The sequence below is a fragment of the Tachysurus vachellii genome, chromosome 12 (assembly GCF_030014155.1).
Source record: "Tachysurus vachellii isolate PV-2020 chromosome 12, HZAU_Pvac_v1, whole genome shotgun sequence".
In the NCBI taxonomy this organism is placed as follows: Eukaryota; Metazoa; Chordata; class Actinopteri; order Siluriformes; family Bagridae; genus Tachysurus; species Tachysurus vachellii.
Window position 1 is genome coordinate 21,189,195 of NC_083471.1, and position 8,767 is coordinate 21,197,961.

Sequence of the window (8,767 nt, forward strand, 5' to 3'; positions counted from 1 at the left end):
CATTATATTATATAGTATAACTCTGGTACATCACTGGCCATTATATTATATAGTATAACTCTGGTACATTACTGGCCATTATATTATATAGTATACCTCTGGTACATTACTGGCCATTATATTATATAGTATAACATATGGTACATTACTGGCCATTATATTATATAGTATAACATATGGTACATTACTGGCCATTGTTTACAATAAAAGATACTGAACACGATACTGCTTACATATACAGCACTAAAGTGTTTGACTTAAATTCATGTCATCACAGTGTGAATCTAATAATCAATTCCTTAAAATTTCAGTCAGTATCCATTTACTCAGATATAATAGTGACCAAAAAAGAACTCAAATGTTACAAAATACAGCAATAATAATAATAATAATAATAATAATAATAATAATAATAATAATAATAATAATGATAATAATGATGAAAATAATAATAATAATAATAATAATAATAATAATAATAATAGTAGTAACTCAACACACACACACACACATAACGCCGTCAGCAGTCTCCAGTTTCTGTGGCCTATAAACATGGCCGCTCCGGCATACACTCTGTCTCTTCCTCTTAAACGTGTTTGCTGAATTGGAAGTACCAGTAAAATTGTTTCTACTACACTTGCGTCCATTCCTACAGCCTAGTTTTACTATCCCTGGGAGGACCTTCAGCTTACACACCTAAATGCAATCCAGACCTCAAATAACAAAATCCTTTGGCTTTGGTTTTAAAAAACTTTAAACTTTAAAAATCTATTTGGTTTTCTTTGTGGGGATCTAACATATGTCCCCACACCATTAAAACTGTCACATACAGTATTACTGTATTATTACAGTATTACACACACACACACACACACACAAATTTCCATTTCTGTTTAAATGTCTTGTGCAGCAACATCCGGATCCAGAAACCCTGAGTCATGTTTAATCGAGTTTAAACATGCCATTCATTAGCACTGACAATGTTTTACAAACTAAAAAAGAACGATATACAAGGCTGGATTGGATCTGGGTGGCGAGTTCAGAGGCTGATTTACTGTTTCTTCTGGTCTCTGACATTATATTTGTTTACAAACAGCCGACGGCTGCACAGAAACTCCAACGTTCATTCAGAAGCAGTAAGTGACCCCCTCCTGACTTCCTCCAAGTAGCAGGCTGACTTTTTTTTTTGCTGAAATATGACCGAAAAGACGGTGATTTCCCTGAGCATCACACATTAATTAATGAATCCAACATGACAAAGATTTTTCTCAACAACCACCTGACGATGTAACGGAAGAACGGCTTGTTCACGTTCTACCTGCAGCGCACTAAATTAAAGCTCTACGGCTTTAAACCCTAGAAACCTGAACACTTTAAAGTACGCAGATCAAATTCATAAAACATGCATCAGGAACCTCTGCTAGGGCCGTTAACTTTCATCCCCTAGACTGGAGAAAAACTCTGACACAGCTTTCCCTTGTCCACAAGAATAAAATTTCAGAATAAATACTTTTCCTGTTACCATTTTTCATGTAGTCCAGAGCGCTGACGTAATGGAAGCTAAAAATAAAAACTGATGCCATAATCTCAACAAATTCCAGAAAGTAAGAATCCAGAGTTGCAAAAAAAAAAAAAAAGAAGACAAACCCACGGTGTTCAAATCCAGAGATGGTCAGTCCAAGACCGTTTGTCACACAGTAAGAATGGTCTTTCTGAGTCACTCTGCTTTTTCCATTAAAGATTCAAACTGTGGATGTTCTTTTCACTTGCTACAGTATTGAACTATTTCTGCTGTTTTGTCTTCCAGGATTGTGAACTTGTCCTTTTTTTTTTTTCCTAAAAGTAATGTCTTGAAAAAAAATCAATCTTAATGCAGCGGTTAGAAATGCAGACTGACAAATAACAAACTTGGGAGCCAAATGCGGGAGAAACGGTTTACTTAGACTTTTCTAAAGTAGGCCTCTCCAAATCCCCACTAATCACAGAGAGCATAAGCAGAGAAGCTTTGAAGCGGCCCCCACCACTGCCCTATGGGGTTCTGCCCTAGCGCCGAGGCAAATACATGATCCAGACTTGTCATTATGGGCTGGCTTCAAACTTAGATTTCATCCCTGTTCTGATCTGATAAACGTCGTCTTCTAATTACACAGGTAACGAGTTTTGTTGTTAGGAGAACTGAGAAGGTAAAGCAGTAGGATGTCTGACACGTGTGCTGTTCCTGAGAGACAAAAAGAAACGTGAAAGTGCTCCAGATATGTAGAGTGGACAAATCAGTAGCCTGGGCACCTGGGACAAGTAGATTTTTATGCCCAGCTGCTTTGTGGATTCTTATAGGGATACGTCATCGGCGTTTTTTTTCTCTTCGCAAAACTTACTCTTGATTGACATTTCAAAACAAACATTTCTATACGGTAAGTACATTTCAGAATCAGGAACATCGTGTATGCTGAAAAACTGAGTGAACAGAGCAAAACAAAACTGATTGTTACAAGCTACTTAATGCCAGCTATGAACCTCTTGTTAAAACTGTGATGATATTCTAACAGCGCCTCCTGCAGTTCTGGAGCATTTGTATACGACGGCCGGTACAAAAGTACAAAAACTGTGAGCTCCTGTAAGTTTGTGAAGGTGTTTTGTCATCATGTAAACACCTTTTCATTATTCCGAGGCCTTGAAGAGCGGCGCAAAGCTTGTGTACGACTCTAATATCAGCAAAATGTGCTGTTTCCTCACAGGTAAACATTTTTAGGGAAAATAAAGATGGTAGACTCGAGTAACCTCACACGAGGTTCTCAGAGAGTTTGTTAGAAAAGCGTAACAAATACCGTACAAAATGGCAGAGTTTTTTACTATGCTGGAACTGTTAGACTTTTTTTTTGTGTCTGCATGATTAAACTCAGCTCAGTAAAGGTACATTAAGTACCATTTTAGGCTGTTACACAGCTAAACACAAGACTGGGAACAAACCGGAGCTACTAGTTTGTCAGTGAGTGAGCTAATGGACTTTTTGAGCTAATGGACACTTGCATGGACAATATTTGTTGAAAGAGCATCAAGTATATCTATTTCAGGTCAGTAATGTATCCTATGCGTTCACCCACATCGTTGTCTTAACAGGTTTCGTGCTTTGTTGCCACAGTATTCCATATGAGTACATATTATTAGGTTGACCCAAGTGACGGGCTGCCAGATGGGATGTTAGGTCAGAGGAAAGCCCTAGCACTAGCTGCTAATGCTAAGGGTACAGATGGCACTGGCACAAACTGAGACCAATCTGCTCAGATCATGGTATGTTAATTCAGCGCATGGTGAATAAGCAAAACCCCCAGCACTGATCTCTCAAAGAAGTACTGGGGGCAGGTTGGATGGCAAGTGGTACTCGGGCCAATCGCCTCAGCTTAAGGCAACATGAGTAGTAGACAATACCATGATATGATACGGATTATAAATTTTCATTCTTACTTCTCCGTTAAACATTATAGAAGTTGATTTATCATTTATTTCTATTATATTAATATTCCCATTCAGGATGTATTGGGACAGGCTCTAATTCCTCTGAGACCCTGCAAAGGATAAAGCTCGTACTAAAGATGAATGAATGAACAAACCTGAAATTTTTCAAAACATTGTGCTTGCTGGATAGTACGTTAGTTGAACGGGTCAGTGTCATTTATTGACTGTATAAGCCAAAGCTTGTTAGGCTGTACCCAGCACTGTGAGGGTGAGGCCGATCGACCGGTGAACGACAGATCAGTGCGGCGCTCTGGATATCCGAATGGGAACAGTGTGACCGCATGGTCAGTGTAAAGTGAGACACCCTTTGTTTCCTTACTGGGAGCGATGTCCACCCCCTTCCTTCTGCACAGCAACATATGGCCACGTTGCGGCCGCTTTCGGCCGTTTCTAAATGCCACATGTCTTCATTTGGAAAGCCGTGCTACGCACATCAGAAGGAATCACTTTTAATTGACTGCCACATGAGAGCTCTTCATTCAAGTCAAATGAGATTACTACTTAATACACACTTAACACTTGGCAGATGAATATCATGAATAAGCCTATAGAGCTTTTACAGCCTGCCTATAGAGAAAGAAAGCTATGCACTTTATACATAACAAACTCATTGAAAACAGTCTACCTAGAGATCTCAATTCTGACCAGTTCGGACCAATTTTTTAAAGGAACAATACGTATATTTATAAAATTCTATATTTAATATTCTAGAGCAACCGATGGGTGAAAATCGATCTTGATAAACGTGCTGGTTGCGTATATCTAGTTTCGTTTTATACTGTACATTTAGCCAGTGCTTGGTCAGTAAATTGGCATTTAATATACAGCACACAATAAGAAATCATACCATTTAACCCTTGTATGGTGTTTGTATTTTTGTTACTCAGCCAGTGTTCGTGGGTCTGGGGGACACGCTGCATTTTTGAGTTTTTAATTCAACACAATTAAAAATTTGATGTTAAAATACTCTACAGATGTTTACTTCATCCCAATTACAAGCAATATAAACAGCATATATGGTTAATATTTGCCCTTTAACTTTATTACATCACATTTTTTGTTGTTTTTTAATAAAATGTATTGAAAAAAAGAAAATCAAATTTAATCAAGTTATGAGTGAAAAAAAAATCAACAAATTTATAAGGAAGCAAAGTTTTTCAAAACTATTGATGTTTATGAATTTGGGTCCCACAGACCCGAACAACATACAAGGGTTAAGACTGACTTGGTCCTTCACACGACCGGTGGGTGTTTGAGTCTTATCAATTTCAATTACCGATTTCAGACATTACGTTTCGTCCTTATTTTCTGTAGCCTTAAAGCTGATGAGTTCAGTCAATGGAAGGTGAAGAAGAAACACTGAATATGAGAGACGATTGTAGCGCTCGGTTTTTGAATCAAATTGCATTGAAAAATGAATCAAGATTGGGATTCATTCTTGCAGCCCTGACATTGCATAAGAGAAACTACACTTGTAATAATTACCTTCTTAATTATTTAGTAATTAAGTCAGTTTTAATTAAACTGTAAGTCAGTTCTCTTTCATCATCTCGTGTTCGAGATCCACCTATGGAAGGGCATCTGTTCCTGACCTCTGCAGAAGCATCCAATTGCACCAAGTCTGGCTTGACAGACAGGAGCGCGGGCCAATGGAAGGTAAGGTAACGCCCCTTACCAGAGTGCATAATGCACCTGCACGCGCTACCTTTCCTCAGTTACCATTCGCTTCTCGAGACTTCTGCTCCTACCTCACAGCTCCCTGGTTTTTTGGACTGCACTTTTTGTCTTCAGGAGGACATATCATTTGATCAGCCTCCGCCGGACGTGCTCGTCCTCAGCCAGGTTAGCTGAGGAAAGGTCTCTGCAGGTCTGCAGAGGTCAGGAACGGATGCCCTTCCATAGTTGGATCTCTTCACTCGATGTTTCAGAGAACAGGGGTTACGAAAGCAACCTATTGTTTTCAATGAACCATCCTGTGTAAAATACGTTTACTGGCTTTTAATATATACAAATTTAATGTCTTATAGCCCTTACTGTATAGCTCTGACTTCAAACCGATGATGAATCGGAGCAGGGGCCAGACATCATGATGCGAATGAGTCTTAATACGTCACACACAAGCCTTTCTTCGCCGTTCACCACACTGGGATGCTTTTATCATGTGTAATTAGCGAGACGAATAAAGACACATTACGTACACTGTTACCTGGAGCCATGCTGTCTGGCACGTACTGCACACCTGAATGTCCACTCACTCGTGATGAGAGATTTGTAGGACAGGAAAAAAAAAAAAACTATCTCAGGCGTCAGATATTCTGTTGCAGATATTGAACGTGTTTCGTGTTCCAGTGCTCATGAATCACTGAGGGCTTTGTTCAGAAGCATCCCTTTGTGTCTACTATAGCAAACATCTGTGTAATTTACACAACTAAAGAACCAGGTGTACAACCCTGGTCTTGAGCAATGTCTCTCTGCTTCCTAACACACAATAAAAAAAAAATAGATTTTTACTAAAATAGATTTCTTTTTTTTTTTATAACTACAGCTCTGACAAAGCAAACAGAGGTTTCTTGAATGCTTTCCGATTGGCTGCGTAATGATAACGAAACGAACCAAGGACAATATACGTCTCTTTGGCCTGTTAGAAAGAAGAAAAAGAAGCCTTTATTTTTGTCACATTTACATTAAAGCACACTGAAATTCTTTTCTTTACATATCCCAGCCTTGTAAGTTGGAGTCAGAGCACTGGGGCAGCCATGATACAGCACCACTGGAGCATTTCAACCCAGTCTCACGGCAGTTCGTGACATGGTCACGAAATTTAATCTATTGATTCGTGTTCGTGGGCACAAATCTTTCGTGTCACTCAGCATGACTTTCGATCTAATGTATTTCAATAGGAAGCATCTTTCGTGTCTGCACCACGTTTTTCTTTCTGCCACTCGGAAGCATTGTTTTTGCTCATTTGTTATTCGTTTTTAAACTTTAAGCACTACTTTTTATTACTCAACATTTAACCAGGAGATTTTATCCTTGTTTTTATTGCTTTATATTCTGTAGGGTACGAACCATTGTGCTATGGTTTCTTTTCTGAGAAAAGCCGTTTTTTCCATCTATTTGGTGTGTCAAATCGGACAGTAAACTATATACTACAGTACCCATGAGCCTTATCTACTTTTACTGTGTTAAGGACGTCAGCTAAAACTACCTGATGACCCACCTCCGATTCTCTTTTAATGATATCCTCATCTTTCTTTCAACACATAAACATGAAAGTGTGCTTGATAATTCAACAATACGAGCATTTAGTGTTAAGGGCCTTGCAAAAGTGCCCAACAGTGTCAGCTTGGCAGTGCTGGGGCTTGAACCCTGATCCTTAAGTGAAAGTGAAAGTGACATGGCATACAGCTAAGTATGGTGACCCATACTCAGAATTTGTTCTCTGTGTTTAACCCATCCAAAGTGCACACACACAGCAGTGAACACACACACACACCATGAACACACACCCGGAGCAGTGGGCAGCCATTTATGCTGCGGCGCCCGGGGAGCAGTGGGGGGGATTCGGTGGGCACCTTGTTCCCTTGTTCAAGGGCACCTCAGTCGTGGTATTGCCGGCCCGAGACTCGAACCCACAACCTTAGGGTTAGGAGTCAGACTCTCTAACCATTAGGCCACGACTTCACCTCCGTTCAACAACCCAAAACCTTAACCAAATAAAAGACCTAAATTAAGGAGCAACTTAAGTGAGATAATGATTTTAGGATTACGTGTCCCTGTACTCGATATAGGAAATGGCTAAAGATTCTAGCACTTTTTATCAGTATCGTGATTAAACGTGATTAAGAAACACACACCGGTGGAGCGAACAACTGACTAAGAGGACTTTAGACTCAATGAGTTGGTTTGTGGGGGTCGATTTATCGCTAATATGCACCAGCAATGACATACTGACCTTCAATTCCAGCGAAATAAAAAATGTCACTTACGTTATGAAGCCTAAGGGGATCTTGTGAGCATAAAGAAAAGCAAAGGAAAAGCAGGGAATGAAGATAAAACACAAACAGAGGGCCATTTCCAGTTGAATTTGCGAGAACTGTGGGGGGCGGCTGGGATAAGAGAGAGAGACACACACAAAGATGTCAGAGGTGAGCGAAGATGGTGTTGGAGAAAATAAACCCTCATTCATAGCTCTGAGTCCTCAGTGGACACAATACAGGCCACTTACGCTGCCTTCTCATATGTAAATGATGCCCTGTGCAGGGTGCAGGGTCTGAAAAAAGCCCTTGACTATTCAACAGCTATCGTACATTTAATTTATGTTTCTCGAAGGATTGTGGGAAAATACTTCTGAATGCTCTTCAAATGAACTACGCTGTGTGAACAAGCATGTGCTGATTTCAAAAAAGACGCTACGCTGCTGACATTTCGTTCAATTCATAACAATTCACGCAACCGCATCCGTACGAAAAGTTGCGAAGGTACGACTTCACACTTCGCTAGGTTCACACTAGCAAATTGTGCATGAAAGAGCTGTAATTTTCAGCATCCAGAAACCTTTTAACTGAGATTTCCAAATGAATTATCAAGTTTTTACCTGACAAAAATATCACATGATTCTTTAAGCTATTTCTACAATATACAGTACATATCATGATATTTTCTCACAAAGTGTATGAACTAGAGCCACATTTAAATAGTAATAAATAGTAATAAATCTGAATAAACTTGTATTTAAGAAATTCAATGAAATTAAATTGTAAGTAAGCATTTTTATGATTAAAAATAATTACATTTCTAAAACAGAAGTAACACAGAAAAATATTCTTTTTACAGTTAGAAAGAAAAAAGTTTCCAGTTCTTGTAAAAAAAAAAACTACAATTTTTAATTTTATTTATTTATTTATTTATTTATTTATTTATTTATTTATTTATTTAACTTTTTTTTTTTTTTTTTTTTTTTTGTATGTAATTTTATTTATTTGTTTTTTAATCTCAGACGATTGTATAATATATCACCATAATTTAAATCTGGACTGCTCATTGGATAAGGATGACTGGATTAGCATGAGCAACATTTATTATATATCCAGAAGCGATTTGTACACCTACTAGTGTGAATGATTAAATATTTTAAATGTTTACAAGGAGACCTACAGTACATACACATCATTATTCACATGAAATCAATAAAACCAGATTTGTTCCTCGTCAGATTTGGCCCATCAGTTCCTTTCCATTTGTAAATACTGAT

General features: G+C 38.4%; 1 protein-coding gene across 1 annotated transcript in view; it reads right to left on the reverse strand.

Annotated features, from left to right (window-relative positions):
- Window positions 1-8,767, reverse strand: part of pdzd2 (PDZ domain containing 2) — an 84,559-nt gene that overhangs the window by 65,134 nt on the left and 10,658 nt on the right. The gene's annotated exons all lie outside the window — the stretch shown is intronic.